Source organism: Rissa tridactyla, chromosome 1 (assembly GCF_028500815.1).
Source record: "Rissa tridactyla isolate bRisTri1 chromosome 1, bRisTri1.patW.cur.20221130, whole genome shotgun sequence".
Lineage (NCBI taxonomy): Eukaryota > Metazoa > Chordata > Aves > Charadriiformes > Laridae > Rissa > Rissa tridactyla.
The window spans coordinates 4,203,537-4,224,103 of record NC_071466.1 but is presented as its reverse complement, the minus strand read 5'-3'; positions in this window follow the sequence as shown (position 1 = coordinate 4,224,103).

Below are 20,567 nucleotides of genomic sequence, written 5' to 3'. Positions count from 1 at the left end.
TCACAACTGGATGTCCCCCTTACATACCTATAACATGTAATTGATGGAATCAGTTTTTAGGTGACCCATTTATTCTGTATTTTCCTGCTAAAACCTTCAACAGCTTTCATATTTAAAGATCTCAACTCTTCAAGAAATGAGGACTCCATGGGGTTGGGGTTTGTTTCACGGAATCACGGAATCTTCAGAGTTGGAAGGGACCTCTAGAGATCATCTAGTCCAACTCCCCTGCTAGAGCAGGGTTGCCTAAAGCACATCCCTCAGGGCTGCATCCAGGCGGGTCTTGAAAATCTCCAGAGAAGGGGACTCCACAACCTCCCTGGGCAGCCTCTTCCAGTGCTCTGTCACCCTCACCGTAAAGAAGTTTTTCCGTGTATTTGAACGGAACTTCCTATGTTCTAGCTTGTGCCCATTGCCCCTTGTCCTGTCACTGGGAACCATTGAAAAGAGCCTGGCTCCGTCCTCCTTAAACCCACCCTTTAGGTACTTGTAAACATTAATCAGATCCCCCCTCAACCTTCTCTTCTCCAGGCTAAAGAGTCCCAGCTCTCTCAGCCTTTCCTCATAAGGGAGGTGCTCCAGTCCCACAATCATCTTGGTTGCCCTTCGCTGGACTCGCTCCAGTAGTTCCCTGTCCCTCTTGAACTGGGGAGCCCAAAACTGGACACAATACTCCAGTTGTGGCCTCACCAGTGCAGAGTAGAGGGGGAGAATGACCTCCCTCGACCTACTGGCCACAGTCTTCCCTATGCAGCCCAGGATGCCATTGGCCTTCTTGGCGACAAGGGCATGCTGCTGGCTCATGGATAATTTGCTGTCTACTAGGACCCCCAGGTCCTTCTCCTCAGAGCTGCTTCCCAGCATGTCCGCCCCTAACCTATACTGGTGCTTAGCATAGTTTCAGACACACAGATTCCTGGGAGGAACAAGGACGCTGAAGACATTGGAGTTGGAGCTGGCATAAATGAAAGCACTATAGGGCAATTAAATTCCATGAAGAATAGAAATTATTTTGTCTAAAGGAGAACTGGGAAATTTACATCAGTTCTGTAAGCTATAGGAAACTCAGCTCTTGTCTGTTCTCCCATGAAATAACTTCAGCCCACAGTTTCTCTGGGTAATACCATTCCATTGATGTGAAATTTGTGTTTAAGGACAAACCAGAATTGTGCCGCCTCAAAAGATGCCCAAAGCACAGTTAGAATTATTAACATTTCTACTTTCAGAGCAAGCATGGAGTAACAGAAACACTTTTATCCCCATACGTGGTATTTGGATTTGGAGTCTAATACCCAAAACCCATCTAGATTCAAGGAACTGTCTTTAGCTGTACCAAGCTACAGTCAGAGCAGAGAATCAGTCACAGTCAGAGGAGGATTCAGCCCACCTATTCTCTCTGCTAATTGCACAGGGAGCCTAGAGGGACTGCATGCCATATGAGGTATCTCAGTTTTTGTAGCTAGTGGTGTTTTCATCTTCAGAAAAAGCTCTTGGCTCCTAGAATTGCAGTTAGGCAGATGTGGACTTCAAAGTTTCAAAACTGAGATGAGAAATACGCTGTGCAGTGGTCAGCTAATGGTGGCAACACCTAGAATTGGTGAGAAGCTTCCCCTGAGTTAAGTTTAAGCGAATAGGTAAGAGGGAAGAAAGAGCAACTGCCCTCCAAGTTGCATAACCTACCTCTTTTCCATTCTTAACAAAAATTCTCTTTATCATGTGGGCTTGAAAGAGCTAAAGCAAAGTATATGGCAAGCAAAAGTCAGTTTAGATTTGTTTTATCTCTCAGCAGTATGCTAAAAACACACCTACTTTCCCTAACAGCATATTAACAGGGACAACTCAGCATAACTTTTTATTTCCCCAGATAAAATTAATCCTGCATATTCTGCCTCTTTCTAAAACAGAACTGGACTGGGTGGACTATGCCAACACTAAAAACAGTGGCACTCTGGACTCAGGGGTGTCCCGGCTGGTGTAATAGGGATTTACTCCCTATTTCATTGAGCTTTGTCACTGACGGTTGGAAGACACCATTTATGTAAAATATTGTGAAAATGAAGTAGAAGGTAAAATACCGGAACTAAAAAAAAAATTTCTTGTTGCAGCTCCAGGTAAAAAGTAACAACTGCATAGGAAGAATTGTCCCTGCTCACCTTCTCCATGAATGGGGACTCACCCGCAGACATCGGGTGGAGTACATGAGGATGAGAAGAAAGGGCTACTAAAATAACATCCGAATAAACAAATAAACAAAAGAATCCTACCAAAGAAATACTAACATAAACATTTCTCTTGAAAGAAAATATAGGACTGTAAAGAAATACTAGAAGAAAGACAGACTATTAGGCTCTGGTCCAAGGTCATTTTTTTGTTACGGTTGAGTCTCCTGTTTTTACTCATGAAGGAAGGTGATGGCTACTCTTTCACTTACATTTTCTTGGTGGTTTTTGCCTGATTATTTCCCTACACAGATGTATTTCAGAGCTGTATAAACTGCCTCTGTGCTGAGCAATATACCAGGAAGCCAGCTTCAACTAAAGTCCTCCTTCAGTACTGAAGGCTCCATTGCATCTCATTTATTGCTGTTGTGCCCCCACATACTGCTAACAGTGTAATAAATAAGGACTAGTTTATAACTAGGTTTCAGAGAACCATTATTTGAAAAAAAAAAAGTAAAAAAAAAAGAATTGCATATTTAACCAGTGTTAACAATGTTCAAATGATGTGTGTATGAACTGAGTGACCCATTTAGCAACTGTTCACAAATTCAATGTTATGTTTCAGACGCATGAGGAGACTCCTCAGAGGTGTTTTATAGCCAAGTCCCAGTAGTAAATTTGCAATTTCAATTATTAAATTAGAGTAAATGCTTAGGAAACAAGTAGATAAATGATAGAAGGCGGCCCAGACCACCTGAGTCTCTGGAAAACCTTGATGAACGCAGTGGGTGTTTGATCAGGACCCAGATCAATTAACAACACAACTCCCAGAACAGCAGAGAAACTTCACAGAAGATGCACAGCAGGCAATATTTGTGTCAATTGTCTTTATTCACCTGCTGACAGTCTTAGCTCTTCTATTTTTCGTGTATGATTTTCATTAAGTCACGTCATTAGAAACTAATCAGTTTGGCGTATTTTCACAGAATCACAGAATGGCAGGGTTGGAAGGGCCCTCTGGAGATCACCCAGTCCAACCCCCTGCCAGAGCAGGGTCACCCAGAGCAGGCTGGACAGGAACGCGTCCAGGCGGGTTTGGAATGTCTCCAGAGAAGACTCCACAGCCTCTGATGTTTGGACCTTAATTTCCCTCTTTCCTCAAAAGCCTGCACTGCACACAGAGAACATCACAGGTAGCCTTCTAGCCACCCCAGCGCCAGCAATGAGGAGAGATGGATGACTTTTATACTCCTGAACAGGACACGTCTCTGACCCAGTTGCCACAGTCTTTAGTGTGGATAATTGCTGTTTATATGATGATTTTTCTGAAAGTGCTCTCTGATCTTGACAGACAGGCTAAGCTCACAGGCACTCAGACGCTGCATCTGCTTATTGTCCAACTTTTTCAAACTCCATTGTTTATAGAGGTTACACTTATGGAGAGAGACTTGCTAGGAAAACCAGTCCCCTCGCACACTTACTGCAACGTAGTGGTAGTGATTCCCTCTTCCTCCCCAGCACACCCTCCCGGGGGTGGGGTGGTGGTGGGGGAAGGGATTTAAATAAAATAAAATCATACCTAAGGACAATAGCAAGCAAATTCACAGAGCGTGTACAGGTCAGAGACCAGGCTCTAAGAGCACACGCTGACTTTTCTTGCTGAAACAATGTCATGGCTTGAGCTGCGACAATGCTTTATGGTGAAAATTATTTTATTTCACTCTTATCTACTAAATCCTTACAACTATGAGAGGCAAGCTGTTACCACTGTGCTATCCTTCATCTTAAACCAAGACACAGACACCAATTTGAGGGCTAATACCTTTTAACATTGCTCATTTGAAAATGTATAAATATTTACAGATATTTCAATATCAACTTCTGCAAATAATTTGGAAAAAAAAATATACAGAACTGCATTCTTTTTTTTTTTTTTTTTTTTTTCCTAGAATAGGATCAGATTTCCTGAGTGCTATACAGCTAATGACTTACCTAACAAGATAGCTAGATGGTGCTAAAGCATACTTGTTGCAATATGGTTTTACCACTGGTTACATGCTTTGAAATAGGGTGTTTTATCTCTAGTATTGCCTGTAACTACAATATTTACGTACACTTTCATCCAGCAACTTCCAGAAAAAATGCCTGGTGAGTCTGGAAAACTCTTTTATTCCTATACTAAAACCGAGATATTTGAGATGGAGAAATAAAGAGGCTGTGATCAATCAATCAGACTTGTTGAGTCACAGATAAGTATGTTAGCCACAGGACTATCTGTTCTTTCTAAAACTTGCCCGCCACTGAAATAGATCTGCCTCTGGAGTGAAATCCATCAGTTTACCCGTGAACCAGGTTAAACAGAAATTTAGATGTGAAGAAAATGGAAATTCAGGAATTAAATTGATTGCAAGCTATAAAAATCTAGGCATCTGAAATATATAGTAACCAAATTATGAGTATTTTGTGCATAATAAATACATACTTAAAAATAAAAATTAATAATAAATAAAAAATATTACCTCTCACCTTTTTTTAATCCTGTACTCACTTAAGGTAGAAGCGGTGAATGAGTTTGTAAAGAAACCCAGATTAATTACAGACAACTTTGTCTTTTCAATCCTAAATTTCATTGTTGAAATTTTACCAACTAAGTAAACAAGTTTAATGTTGTCCCCATTAGAGGCTTTCTCAGGGAAAGCTGCTTATAATTTAAATAAGTAATTTAACCATAAAGTGAGAAATACTTGAAATAATGAAATAAATGTATTTGCATACACAGCATTCGTGCTTGTCAGGAGTATTTTTTGCTAAACCCATAGTAATCTGCTTCTCATGGCCACTAAATTAAATCAGTCTCATTACTTACATCACCTACTGCAAAGCTGCTCTGCCTTAATGAATCAAGCTCATTTTCTTTCTCTAGTACTTTCAATGTCTTGTGTTACGAACAGGAACATAAAAATCCACTATTTAAGAGAACTCAGTTCGCTTTGAGAGCAACTCGAATAAGCGACCAAATCAAAGGCTCATCTGGGGTGAGCGGCATGAAAACCACCTCAGGTGAGCTGCTCTGACCAGTGACCTCTTCCACCTGTGATTCCCACCTGCGGCTGTTGAATACAGGAAAGATTGTGTCTGGAAATTCATGGACATGCATGTTCCACACTGCAGTCATCTACAGCCCTACCTGTTTTAAGGGAGAGCTTGAGGTGTGAGATGTAAGAGCAGTTTGTTGCTCTTAAGTAACCCACCGAGCTTCAGAGTGCAGAGTCCTGCACGGTGGTCACAAATCATCCTCTGAGAACTGCAGACAGCCCATCATTTTGAGCAAGGACTTTTTCACCTTGTTGTACTAGTCAAGTTTTCAATAAAAGGCAAGCCTTTATTTGTCAGACCACTAGGAAATGCCCCCAAAGCTACAATACTACCTTGCCTGACCCCTACTTCTTGAATATGTTTTCAGAAGGAATACGCTTATACTGAGTTCATTGGTGTACTGATCTACCAAGGTAGGGCTGGAGCAGATGGCTCCTAGAAGACCAGTTGCTCTTATTCACGTAGGCAATTTGATCAGTACCTACCCAACTCTGGGGGCAGAACACCTTTCATGGGTTGTCCTTTTCCCCTGTATTTTGTGTTTTCAGACTTCTACTTGCCTAAAGTGCAGGGATTGAGCACTTCATCACAGCAACACTCTTGAATCTGCTCTTCTGTTTTCCTTTGTGGTTGTGAGGATCTGCAAGACTTCTTGTACATCTCATTCAGTACAAGCACTACAGTGAACAGTGACCTGGACCACTTGCTCTGTGTCAACACAGAAGCAGAGAAGAAGAAAAGCACACAGCCCAACAAACTGCTGAGGAAGGATTTGCTATTGCTCTCTCTTAATACAACATGAAATTCCCTTTCTATTTACCTTGCTCTTCACACACGCTGATACCTGTGAAGATGAAAGAGCTTACAACGAACAGAGAATAGGACACAGCAATTTCTAAACCACCTAATAAAGTATTTTCGCTTTGGCAGTACATAATAGCAGATGCTTCAGGGGAAGATGCTAGTGTGGTATGAAATTATGAAACCTGTCCCATTCGGAAGAGCATATGTTATGTTTCAGGCTTTCATAGAACCACAGAATGGGTTGGGTGGGAAGGGACCTTTAAAGGTCATCTAGTCCAACCCCCCTGCAATGAGCAGGGACATCTTCAACTAGATCAGGTTGCTCAGAGCCCCGTCCAACCTGACCTTGAATGTCTCCAGGAATGGGGCATATCCCACATCTCTGGGCAACCTGGGCCAGTGTTTCACCGCCCTCATCATAAAACATTTATTCCTTATATTTAGTCTGCATCTACCCTCTTTTAGTTTAGTTTGAAACCATTACCCTTTGTCCTATCGCTACAGGTCCTGCTAAAAATTCTGTCCCCATCTTTCTTATAAGACCCCGTTAAGTACTGGAAGGCCACCATAAGGTCTCACTGGAGCCTTCTCTTCTCCAGACTGAACAACCCCAACTCTCTCAGCCTGTCAGCACGGCAGAGGTGCTCCAGCCCTCTGATCAGCCCTCCTCTGGACCCACTCCAGCGGGTCTATGTCTTTCCTGTGCTGAGGGCTCCAGAGCTGGGTGCAGTACTCCAGGTCAGGCGTCACCAGAGTGGAATAGAGGGGCAAATATTCTTGGTTTGGTTTTTGGTTGGTTCACCCCACCCCCCTCCCCCTTGTTTTTAATTCCTTGTTTCACTTCCCATAAAAATGCCTAAATCTTTACAGTATCCTGCTAACCTCTTCAGGTCTCTGGACACTTTCCTGCAACCAGGTGCAGTCAGCTGCTTCTCAGGTTCACCCATGCTCCTTGCTAGAGATGTATGAACCAGCTCCAACCCAGAGACCTTTCAAACACGCTTAATGACCTTACTCTCTCAGCAGGGCTAATTAGCACCGGTACAGCCTGGCTGCTGGACCAGAATGGCCTCGTGCCCGGCCAGGCTGGATGATGGACAAACCAGAGTGTCTCAATTTGACCAAAACAACAGGTAAAGTTTCCTATTCTTTCCTCTATGAAGCAGAAAATTTCTTTCACGGGTGTCAAGAAATGCCACATTCAGGGCAGAAAGCAAGGCTAGAAAATAAAACCCAGGGAATTTTTCAACAAGGGTATCCACTCAATCACCTGAGTTTTGAACAGAAGGGGCTGGAAATACAGATGGCGATTTCTCCTTTCAGTTCCTGCAGAGATTTGGGCTCCAGGCTACGTATTTCAGAAGGCAATTTCCACAGGTGATGAAATGCTCTCCTTGTCAAAACAAGACTTTTTTTTTGTTCACAGATGATTAGCTGGCAATTTGGCTAGCAGATGCTGAGTGATAGGATCTCACAAATCAGCAAATCCTACCTTCCCCCTAATCCACACCTGTTCTACTATCACCACGATGAGTGCTGAACCTGAATGTGATTAAATTTAAATACCTCCCTCAGGTGCTTATGAAAAAAAAAAAGGAAAAGCAAAGCAACACAATTTTGGAGAAGTAATACTCTGGCTCAGAAAGGGGCAAATTGAGCTGTAGGAAATCAACATCTTGGCTTTTTAAAAGTTCATTTGCTCCTACTGTTTATACCCTACCTGAAGCCACATCTCCCTGGGTTTCTGATATCTCAGTTGGCGATTTTTTAAAAGATTATGATATCAAATGGAATATAAGCTGCAATTTTTGTGTTTTCTTATAATCTTGTCCCCAACAAGAAAGGAAGGACACAAGCCCTATTGCCCTTTAGAAAATAAGCAGCAAATAAGACTTCTGTTTTCTAAACATTTACATAGTTATCAAGTTGTTTTCATATTAAAGGATTATTTTGGGATGATTCAAATTCAGATTTTTTTGCCGCAGACACTAACATTTTATGCCAAATTCTGAATTACAATTTCACTGAAAAATGACTGTTATTCAATAGCATACAAATTTAAACTTATCGGCATGGCTTTCCCTATACTTATATCAGAAAAGCATATGGACTCGGGAGCCATATCTTAGCTCCTAAATCCTAGCAGCATTCTTAGCAAAAGTATCTCAATTCCTTTACATGTTTCTAACACGGTATCATTAATTACTAAAGTAACTTCAAGCTACTCTATATTTATTATAAACAACGAATATGTGGTTACCATGTTTCGCTCTGGATCCATTTTCTTTACCTGGAAATTTTATGTCTAGGAAATGAAAAGGATTGGGAAAATTTACAGAATTTAGAGTTAAAGACCTTCAAAAAATACACCATTTTTTTCCTCCTAAGCAAATACAAGTCTGTTCTCTGCTCTCCTGATTCCATTACAGAGACATCAGTGGAGTTACAGTGGTATTAGGTTGCCGTAACCAAGTGGTGAATTAGGTCCTGTACATTTCATTACAGCAGCATAAAGCAGATGCAATGTTCATATGGTTCTCTGATAACATGGTCACTGAAAGAGAAAATATATTCATCCTAGTAGTTTAAAAATATCCGACTAGAGAAAGAAGTGCCATATTTATTTCTTGTCAATGGCATCTACATACACTTCGTATTTGAGAAATAAAGAATAAAGTTTTTAAAATTGCCGTCACAGTGAGCTCACTCTGTTGCGTGATTTATATCACGGTATTTTGAGATGACGCTGTACTGCATTAGCTTAGGCACACCATGAAAACATGCTTGAATTGGAATAACTTGCTCAGCTGTTAGGTCAGCTCAGTGCTGGACTCATATTTATGTGCAAATTCACTCGCACCTTCAAATTTGTCCACATGTGCAGATGAATTCTCCTCTTGCTTTATCAGGAATCACACGTAAACTTGTATGACAAACACAGATGACAACCCCTGCTTGTCAAATCTCAGGCCATGTACTCAGTGCCTATCCTTTCTGCTAACTGTTTTTGTCGTCTTGTGGATTACAATGCATCTCCTGTCATTTTGAAACCATGTCAGAGCTTACATGGTTCTGGTCATCTCCTGACTTTACGTTCTTCCTCATTAGTTTCTCCTTCAGAGTTCAAGGGCTTTTTTATCATACAATCTTAGAATCATAGAATGGTTCGGGTTAGAAGGGACCTTAAAGATCATCCAGTGCCACCCCCCTGCCCTGGGCAGGGACACCTCCCACCAGACCAGGCTGCTCAAAACCCCATCGAGCCTGGCCTTGAACCCCTCCAGGGATGGGGCATCCACAGCTTCTCTGGGCAACTTGTTCCAGTGTCTCACCACCCTCACAGGAAAGAATATGTTCCTTATATCTAATCTAAATCTCCCCTCTTTCAGTTTAAAATCATTACCCCTCATCCTATGGCTCCCCTCCCTGATCCAGAGTCCCTCCCCAGCTTTCCTGTAGGCCACTTTTAGGTACTGGAAGGCTGCTATAAGGTCTCCCCGGAGCCTTCTCTTCTCCAGGCTGAACAACCCCAACTCTCTCAGCCTGTCCTCACAGCAGAGGGGCTCCAGCCTTCTGATCATCTTTGTGGCCCTCCACTGGACCCATTCCAACAGGTCCATGTCCTTCTTGTGCTCTGGTACTCCAGAGCTGGACCCAGTACTCCAGATGGGGTTTTTCTCCTATTCTCTCCTATATTTTGCAATTTTGATTGTGTTTTGTATTTTCACAGTTATCATTGTTATTTTTATGCCAAGGTCTCACTAGTTTACATAAATATTCCTGGACAGAGGCAGATGTTTGAACTCCATGAGGCGAGTGGCTGCATTTTCTCAATCGGAAATTTCTGCAAACTGCATGAGGCCTCTTTGTGACTCCAGGCACAAGAGAAGGTCAAGATAAGCAACAACGGGCAAGAACAAGGGTATGACTCCTTCTCTAAGATTTATTCAACTGGAGAGTGGCAGATAAGTAAAAACTTTTCATAGCAAAAGAATGATTAAAATTGTTCTAGTATTGTGTTTATAAATTTCTATCTAAATATTTGTAAGATGCCCAGTAAACAAATTGTCTGATAGAAATGAATAAGAAAATAACAGAGATGCTTGGAAATTTTCCATCAGTGAAAAATGCAGCTTCTCCACAATAATCATTTTCTGTGGAAAAAACGCCTGTGAAATTGGCATTTTCTGTTAGGAAAGAGTCTAAAGTTCTGTTTATTAAACTGAAAGAAATATTTTTGAATCAGTAAATAAATGGATTAACTAGATAGATATCTACCAGTATCAAGGTCTACTGATCTGAAGTTCAAGATGAGGTACTCAGTAGAGTAAAGATGATGCTTTTTGTTTGGTTTTTTTGTTTGTTTGGGTTTTTTTTTTAATCTAATGCTTAAAATAGGTGAAGAATAGAAAGTGAAGAATATGTAACATCTCTGAATGAATTACCGGGCTGAGCTGTCTGATCAAGGCTCAACAACTGGGTCTGTAATTTCATGTTGCCATTTTTCCCTCTTTCTACATTGACTCCAGAAATCCAGAAAAAAAACCCAACCTTGTAACCTGTAACCTGGAAACCCTTACCTAGGCTTTTTTACAACCCATAACATATGTGTTGCACATACTTTTTCACAATGCCGCACAGAGATGTAAAAGAAATTAGGAAAAATCTTCATGGAGTAATTAAGGGAGCTTTGCAAATCCACTGTGGACAGACTAAGGCTCTTCCTGCCGTTGTCCCAAGCCACCTGGGTGGTAGCCAGATCTAGAAACCACACATGTAACAGTGTGATGCTGTGCTTGAGCTAATAAACTTTCTCTCTGAGCAAGATAAATTAGCCCAAACACAGTTCTCTACTAAGACATTTGTACAGCATCTAAGTAGCTGAACTGGATCCATCTGTGGGGAAAACCCGGCCCTTGGGTAAGCATGGGTTAAAACATAACTAATTATGGATTCCCCTGTCTTAAAGCACTGGTCCCTGGTGAGAGAAACCTGAAAACAGAGACATTTTTTACCATGGAGACAGTGGTATCCATACCCACCAGAAATTTAACACATACTCCCCTGGGAAAATATTTCTCATTGTTGTTTCCCTCTTACAGAAAGCATTGACAGTGCCCGTACCATCACCAAGCCTGGCCACACAGCACACTGGACTAGGAAACGCACACAGGGACATGAGATATACCGTGCCTGCCCTTGGAGATCCCACTGGGTAAAAAGTATTACAGCTGTCAGTGCTTGGCAGATATACAAAACCTTCTTCATCCCTGCTGTAATGTTTTTTAAAGATTCTTTATATTTATAAGCTCCTGGTTCAAGGTTATTGTTAATTACCATGCAAGAAGACAATAGCTCCTGGTTATCTTGAAGCACAGGCAGAAAGAGATCACATCTGCCTGCAGTTAACTCTGTAGGCAAACCTCAAAGCATGTAAGTAGAAGCTTGAAAGAGTGAGGCAAGGAAGCTGTCCTACAGTCAATGCCATCCATGTTTTCTCCCATGGGCGTACAACTTCAGGAACCCATGCAACATACATATCGATAGGATATACATATACATAGTGACAGGACGAGGGGCAATGGTTTTAAACTAGAGCAGGGCAGGTTTAGATTAGACATTAGGAAGAAGTTCTTTACACTGAGGGTGGTGAGACACTGGCCCAGGTTGCCCAGAGAGGGGGTGGAGGCCCCATCCCTGGAGACATTCAAGGCCAGGCTTGGTGAGGCTCTGAGCAACCTGATCTAGTTAAAGATGTCCCTGCTCACTGCAGGGGGGTGGGACTAGATGACATTTAAAGGCCCCTTCCAACCCAACACATTCTATGATTTTATGATTCTACTTGCTTTTACTCTTCCCTTCTCAGCCTACTCCTCTTCCTGCATTACTTTTCTGAACAGACTTCCCCCTACGGCAGAAGGTAATGAGCAGTCTTTAATGAGTTACAAGGTAATCATCAGGAGAGAAAGTGGTGGAAGCCTGTCATGTCCAGAGGTTGCAAAATATTCTTCCAGCAAAAAAACACAGAGGTGTGGGAGAGGAAAGCATCTTCCTTTACCCCATAACACATCTGGTAATCTTTGAAGAGCAGAAGACTGAAGCATTGTTGACAGCTCAGCAACCTGCTATTTTCTTAGCATTTTATTTCGGTAAACCAGTTATTTACAGTGTTTGTACAGACGGAATGGTATTTTTTTTCCCTGATAATAAATACACAAAATAACACTCTCTCATCAATCTGGCTAAATCTGCTCATCCTGCTTTCAGCTCCACAATGACCTTTTCATGCTGACTGAGTAATGTGTCCCTTATACTGTTTGTAACAGATATAGATTGCTTACCTTCTCTTTCTGCTTGATGACATGCTGATTAATAGCACCATGAGAACTAGCTCCTTGTGATCAATTAATCATCTGTCATAATTGTTCAGTAGCTAAATAATTATTAATTTTGGGTGCTTGTGATAGTGAAGGTTGACAGTGTTAGAAAGGAGAACATGTACTCTCTGCTTCGCTGGGGACTTGGGTCTAAAAACCTCATAGAAATAGATACATGTCAAGGCATTTTATCCTTCTGTAATTTGGATTCTAATAACTCCTTTCAGGGAATATATCAAAGTATTCATTAGATGTCAGCAGTCAAGGGAAATTGATAATGGGAAAGCAAAGCCTTTCTTGGGAACACTGATAGTTTGAAGGCTGTCCCAGCCAACCCCAGCTCTGCTGCCCTAATTCAATAGTAGGATTCATGAGTAAAATTATTTATCTTCACTCATTACCCAATGACCTATGTGCAAAGAATGTCAGATTTATCTCCTGCTGGTTATCAGTGAAGGCAGATTAGTATTTGAAAAATACCTAACTCATCAGAGGTAACGAAGGTGAATTAGGTCTTGACACAGCCCCCTACTCTAACGCTAAGCTCTTCTTGGCCTATATGGAGTCTCACCTGGGAATGTGGGAGGGCACAATGACTGCCTTTTTCCCTCTAGATCTATGATTTGACCTGTCACTGGATTAGGGATTTCATAAAAGAAGAGGAATTCCGGTTCAGCATCATTATATACCTAAGTGCTCAGAAGATAGTACCCAAACACAGTATGAATTAATGGAGAAGCATGCCATAGGAAAAATGACTTTACCACATTTTGCTAACTCTTAAAATGCGGACTATCTAAGAGTGTGATAATACTATGTAAATATAACGATACCTGAAACAATAACACTACACCTTAAAGTATGAAGCCTCTCTAGAAAGGTTTTAAATTTAAACATTCCGTTGCTTCCCAGATTCTCAAGATTAATCTTCAGCTGTCGTAATTTCAAATAAGGATTTAGTTATCCCAAGGACAAACAATTCCTTATATATTCCTGCATTTGCAAAGTTTTTCACATGAAAACTCAGAGGCCTGTGGCAGCATTTTAAATGAAACCATGATTGCACAGTTGCATGAGCAATAATACTGAAAAAAGAATCAAATTATGGAGCTCTTTCAATGACCAGTCCATTTGGGTAGGCATCTAACTACACAAAACAGGCTCCCAGGAGGTGTATTGATTTCCATTCTCTTGAATGAGAACCTTTGGCTCTCAAGACTTTGGAAATGCAGCATTATTAAATGTTACCACAGAACAAATTGGCTCTTTTCTGAAAATCTAACAGATTATTATTATTATTTTGGTACAAATATATAGTATGACTTCCATATTATTTCCTTAGTAAATGATGTGAGCTGGAAAATAGCTGCTTCATGAGAAATGACTAACACTGTTCTTAAACTCCCCTCTCAAATGATGGTAGTTAATTTTGTATTTAATGATAACACTTGAATGTAAAAGCAACACGGAAGTAAAATATTTACGTTATGTTGCAGTGCCTCTTGAATAAATGACTGTTCTTAAAGACCAGCTTGAGGATTATATGTATGCAAACGCCAAGCTTTACCAAAAATAATTCAGCATGATTAATGGTCTTTGACCAAAGAAGTTAATGATATGCTTTCATTAAAGGTTAACTCTCAAAAACTGTGGGTCTATCTATCTAAGATTCCTTCTTTTCTGTATATTTATCTCTCATAGCTGATATTTCTATTATCACACGTTACTACAGAATGGAATCCCCCTGAAAAATATGAAACCATCATATTTTAAAGTCATTTTAAAGTCATTTAAAGTCAAAGTCATATTTTAAATTCCTCTGCATTTTTGGGTGGTCTCCAGATGCATTCAAGTTTAGACCAATCTCTGTATTTTATTACAGCAGCTTCCTCCTTTTTTCCTTTCCTTTCTTCCTTTCCTCCCAATTATTTTAACTTATAAATTTACAGGTGGATGTTGGTACTTTATGCTGAAACTGTGTCAACAAATTAGTAAATTAGGCTGCATTTGCCAAGACTAGATAAGCTGTCACAACAAAATTCTCCTACTGGTCTGCAGAATTTACAGAAGGAAGAAAAAAAATAGAAAAAGAGAAAATAAAACTGTCCTGGCTTCCACAAAGGGTTTCTACAAAACCTTAAAATAAATGGATTGTAAATCATGCTGCTGCTCTTTATCTTCAGAATTTGCTTCATCTTTATTAAAAGTTAAACCAAATCCAGCTTCAAATCCTGAGGATTTTAGGCTTTTGGGACCTTGCAGGTCATTGTATCTCTTAGACTTGTAATGTGCTTGTAAGCAAGATTTTCAGTTTTCCATTTCTGATCTAACCCTGTGTAACTCAGAATAAATCCCGACACCACCTCTTTAAACTCTTTTATTATAACTGATCATTATAGTCGATGCTGACTATAAATTATATTGATTTTTTTGAGGGAAAATTTTCCTGGGAAATATTTTCTTTTTTATTCCAGGAAAATCAGAACATCCTTTGCTATACGTTTCAGGTCACTCTTTCTTACCAAACTGGTTTTCAGTGGCATAGGGTTGTGTGGTATTCTGAGGTGGTGAAGTATGGGAGTAGCAAGGTACATCTAATCTAAAACCCAGTGGTTTGATATGAAATTGTTTTATTGTATTTGCCATAATGGCCCATCAAATCACATAAAAGTGATTTTGTAACTCCTGCATTGCTTCTGGCAGCTAATTTTTTACAAATAAGTTTATGGGTCACTTAAATATTTCCACAGCTTAGTCTTCATAGATTGTTGGGATTCCATTTCAGAGTAGAATTATGCTATATTGCTTGTGCCGTAGAGATAAAATCCTTTTAAACTCTCTCAGGTACTTGATGCAGTAGATTATTTATTTATTTTCTTATTGTCAGTTAGGATTTTTTCAGGCTTACTTGTTCTGTACAATTTACCCATCTCTATGAATGCTGATACTTCAACATTACCCAAGTATGTGATGTTCACAATTATTATTCTTATTATGTATTTTGATAGCTAATCCTAAAACGTTCTTTTCATGAAAATTGTGGCAACAGAAAAATATCAACTATTTCTAATTTCTCAAGGTCAGAAGTAAAATCACATTATTAATGCAGGGTAAAGCTTACAGAGAGGGGTAATATCTTTTAGTAGACTAATAGATACATATGAAAATAACAGACTAGAACTTGGACATACAAATCATTCTTCATAGAACTGTGACTATCGCCACACCATATTCCACTCACAAAAATCCACAATTATTCAGCAAAACCTCCTATACAGTTATGTATATTAAGTTTTCAGTACGGTCAGGGCAGAATTCCCAGTGTTAATTCTCTCAGGAAAACTTGTTCCCATTGTTATTTACAGAGATTGAGCTTCCTGCAGATCTTCTTGCCAATAAAAATATTTTCGCCAGAAAGCTCGCATAATGACAATAAACAAGGTTGGAAAGTACATTAAAAAAAGAGCTCAAACTTCTATTTACCCAGCATTAATAAATGCCCAGGTGGTTTGAATCCCCTTTGCATTGCTAAATCAGTGCAGCAAATGACAGAGGACAAGAGGGAAAAATGAAAGGCATTTCTACAGGAGTAAAAGAGTACGCAAGACTAAATTATCTCCCAACAAGAATAAGTGGACATGACTAGATAGCTAGATTCTGTAATATTACAGATTTGTAGCACTGTCAGGACTAATTCCACATTTTACTCTTTCTTGAGTCATATTTTGAGTCTTTGTGGAAGTGGGTTGTTACAAGTGAGTAGTCCTGCTTAAGATCTTCATGATTAAAGAGATAACTTAAAACACAGAAACAGTCTTGGGCATCTCTTTGGAAATTAGGTGGGTTGTAGCCACTTATGTTTAAATCTGCAATCCTGATCCCTTTGAAAAGGTGTTACCCAACCTCGGAGATCCCCATGTTTCACAGACCCGCAGTCACCTGCTCTTTAACATATGCAAAAATACCATGCCTTTTACAGGACTGAATTTGACACTCCTTTTGCATAAGTTTGGTGACTGATTATAAGCACTGGATTATTAAAAAAAAAAAAAAGGAGCACAAAATGTATTATCAAAGCTCAGAGAAGGTACACAAGTATGAAATATGATTTCATAGCTTAAACTAACAGGGTTTTTGTTTCTTTTTTTTTGAAACCTTATATTCATATGTCTTCATTCATCAAGAATCCAAGTGTACTAATTTTGCTCAAACAATTCAAAAGTAAAAGAGGTCTTCCTGGGTGATAACATAATGACTACATGTTAAAACCTCCATTCTAATGATCTCATTTTTGCAAGTACTATTGTCTGACAACAATATTCAATATTTTGTACTACTGATATAATGAGATACTTCTGACAACCTGGACTATCCAAAGGAAAAACTACAGAATAAAAACCTCTCAAACTCTTCTATAAAAAATATAATAACAGGTGGGCTATACTATCACCTTTAATTAGTTTAGCTTGATTATCGCCTCCTCAAGTCAGTCAGCTAGAAGTCGTTTTTAACATTTCAGAAATAATGAGTGAACTGATGACAAAATACAGAAGTGAAGCAGGTTCCAGCTGAGCTGTGCACTAGCGGCTGACAGGCTGTCAGAATCTGTCAGATTTAGACTTCTAACAAATAAAGGGCATTTCTAGATAGCTTTGTAAGGGGTGAGTTCGTCTCAAAAGGGATAAATGGTAGCACAACTGCTCTGAGAATTCACCATGAATCCAAGCATCAAATAGGTGCATATGAAGCTTTATTATATCCGACCTTGCTGGTGCAGTCAGTTGAATAACTCAGTCTAGATAGGCTTTGGTTTGGATGGGCGCTAGCTGGCTGCAATTCAATCTAGATAAGTACAGGTAAGTATAGATACAAATACAGGATATATTGGTGGCTGGGGAGGAGGCATAAGGAGAGCAGCTGAAGGTCACCATATTCTCATTCTTCACTGAAAGCCCGTGACTACCACTCAGAAAACAAAGGGCTAACCCCAAGGCCCTGGACATCAATGGAAATTTTTCATTGTCTTTTTTATGAATTTAAGCAGACTCCAAACTCGCAGTCTTACCAGTTAATATTTTATTTTGTCTATAAATAGTTTTGACCAGAGTAAAAAAGTTCTAAAAAAGCCAGTGATTTCTGCGTCACAAAATATTGTGTGATATCACAAGTCCGAAGAAGATGTAGCCTTACAGATAAGTGATCATCCCTTGGATTAGAATGTTATTGAGAGTAGTTATTTTAAGATTTCTAGGGTACTGAAAGTAAAATAAGTTTTCCATTGTCCTTATTAATTGTGTATTTATTGGGTGTAGATTATTCATTAAGTCAGTTGTTGTCTGCTCCAAAATTGAGCTGAAAGGATGCCTCTTTAGTGAGTTAAGAATGATCATTTTAGGACTGACATTATTAAATATACTCTTGTGTCCATTACACAATTAGTTTTCTTGTGAGTCTTTACTAATGAAAAAGAATATGGAAATCTGTTGTCAATTCAGTAGAATATGTCAACTAGGAGGAACTGAATGATCACAGAGCCACCATGCGGTCAACATTGAAGGGACCTCTGGAGATCTAGTCCAATCTCCCTGCTCAAACCAGGGTGAGCTACAGCAGGTTGCTCAGGGATGTGTCCTGTTGGGTTTTGAACATCTCCAGAGATGGAGACTCGATAACTTCTCTGGTCAGCCCTGAAGGAAAAGTTTTTATCTTATCTTTAAGTTGAATTTCCTGTACTTTATGCCCATTGCTTTTTGCTGTTGTCACTAGGCACCACTGAGAGAAGTCTGGTGCCATCTTCTTTACTCCTCTCCATCAGGTATTTATACACATTCGTAAGATCCCCCTTGAGCCTTCTTGAGACTGGACAGTCTCAGCTCTCTTAGGCTGACTTTGCATGAAAGATGCTCCAATACCTGAATCATCTTCCCATCACTTGATGAACTCATTCCATTATGTCCATGTCTGGCTTGTACAGAGGACCCCAGAAAGGGACACAGCACTCCAGGTGTGTCTCACTAGGGCCGAGCAGAGGGGAAGAACCACCGCCCTTGACCTGCTGGCAATATTTTTCCTGGTGCAGCCCAAGAAGCTCATGACCCTCTTCGCTACAAGGGTGCATTGCTGTCTAATCATCAACTTGGTGTCCAACAGGACCCTCAAGTCCTTTTCTGCTAAACTGCTTTACAGATGGTCAGCCTCCAGCTTGTGGGGGTGATTAGGGTTATTCCTCCCCAGGGATAAGACTTGTCATTTCCCTTTGTTGAACGTCTGAGTTTTGTGTCAGCCTATTTCTCCAGCCTGTGCTGGTCCCTCTGGCTGGCAGCACAACCCTCCGCTGTATCAGGTGCTCCTCTCAGTTTTGTACCATCTGCAAACTTGCAGAGGGTGCATTCTGTCCCACTGTCTAGGTCACGATTTGAGGATTAGATTGATAACAATGGCAAACCTTGATAGTGCAATTTCCAAGGATGGTCAGTTAATGAGAAATAATGTTTTATATTGGTTGGTTGGTTTTCTACCTGGTCACCAACTGCAAAGGAGAAAAAATGGCCATACTAACTAGTAAGGGAAAAGTTATAGATGGGCAATGAAACAAGATTAGGAAAAGGCAGATGTAACTGAAAACAAATCAAACAAGGTGTTTGTCATAGCTGTTTCCTTCATAGGTAAGATCCTGATCGTCACCTTCCAGAAAAAAAGTGCAAAGAGAAAAGTAGCATAGGCCAGTGTTGGGAAGCCTCTTGAATACTACTAAAAGAGATTTTTTTTGTTTTATTTGGCAAACAAAAGGCAAAGTGGAGGTATAATCCCTTTCTATAGATATATCAATGAGATAAACCACAGGGAGAGGTATGAGCTATGTGGGATGAAAAAGAAAAACTGTTGTAAGAAAAAATCACTATAGATTTACTATAAATAAATATAGGCTGAAAATTACATACTTTAAACATTGGAAGACTCTGATTTTAGAACAAGCTTCCAATCATGGTATTAGAAATAAAATTAGCAAGGTTTAAAATGGAATTCAGTTAGTTTATATGGAGCATGATACAGTCTGAGGTGGCAAGGAAAACGATCCTGACTCATTAATTTCTTGTCATTCTTATGTTTCTAAATTATAACCACTTAAAACTTAAAGGGTAGAGAAAACCAAGCCCTCCCTGTCCACCTGCTTCAGTTGGAGATGTCTCCTACACATTGAGATGGGAGAGAAAACTACCTTCTCTGTTTCCTGAGAGATCCCAAAATCACAGTCCGACCAGTCCCTGTGGTCTGAAGTTAGAAACTCATCTGAAAGAAAACCGTCTGAATTAAAGCTCAAAACCCCAAATCTGACTGGAGTAGGAAAGATATTTTTGTTTGGGACTGGTTGGGTTTTTTTCAGTCTGAAGTGGATATGCTATGGGGAAAGAAGGAGGAGTAGAGAGGAGGAAAGGGAACATGGTAAGAGGGTAGGCACTGCTTGTAATATTACAGATATTTTGTATGATAAGAGCTTGCAGGCTATAAATCCAGAGTGTTACTCGACCACAGGACAGACTGTATGTAATCAGCACATATAGATTTTGTATAATTGCTCAACTTGTTCTATTGTTAGATCAAAAGAAGAGTTAACAGCTTCCTTGAGCTTTCTCCAGCGCTGCCTGAATTCCTTTCCTAGTTATGCCAAAGAGCAGCAGGGTTTGGTTGGTATTGTGCATACCCTCTTGTACATGAAGGATACATGCAAATAACTGGGAACGGCTTTTATCAGTCACTTCAAGATAAGCGTCTTCTTTTTTTTTTTTTTTTTTTTTTTTTTGTCACAACAATAAGATTTGAAAGAGTATGGATATAAAACACGGATACAAAACATCCTGACTTTTCACTGGCAGATGCAATTGCTGCTCCTGGACAATAAAGCGTAGTAAGTTTTACTCACCATAACAAGGAAACTAACAGCCCCCCAAACAGCTGCAGCTACAAAAAGGAAGGAAATTGCAGCCAATGATGTTTGGTTATGCTCTTGCCTTAGAGACATATAGGGCTTTCACCCACTTTCTAATACCATTTTCCCCAGAAATTAGAATATTCCTATGTGACCTGTGCCTCCTACGCCACACAGCCCTTGTGTCTGCCCAGGCCAAGTCAG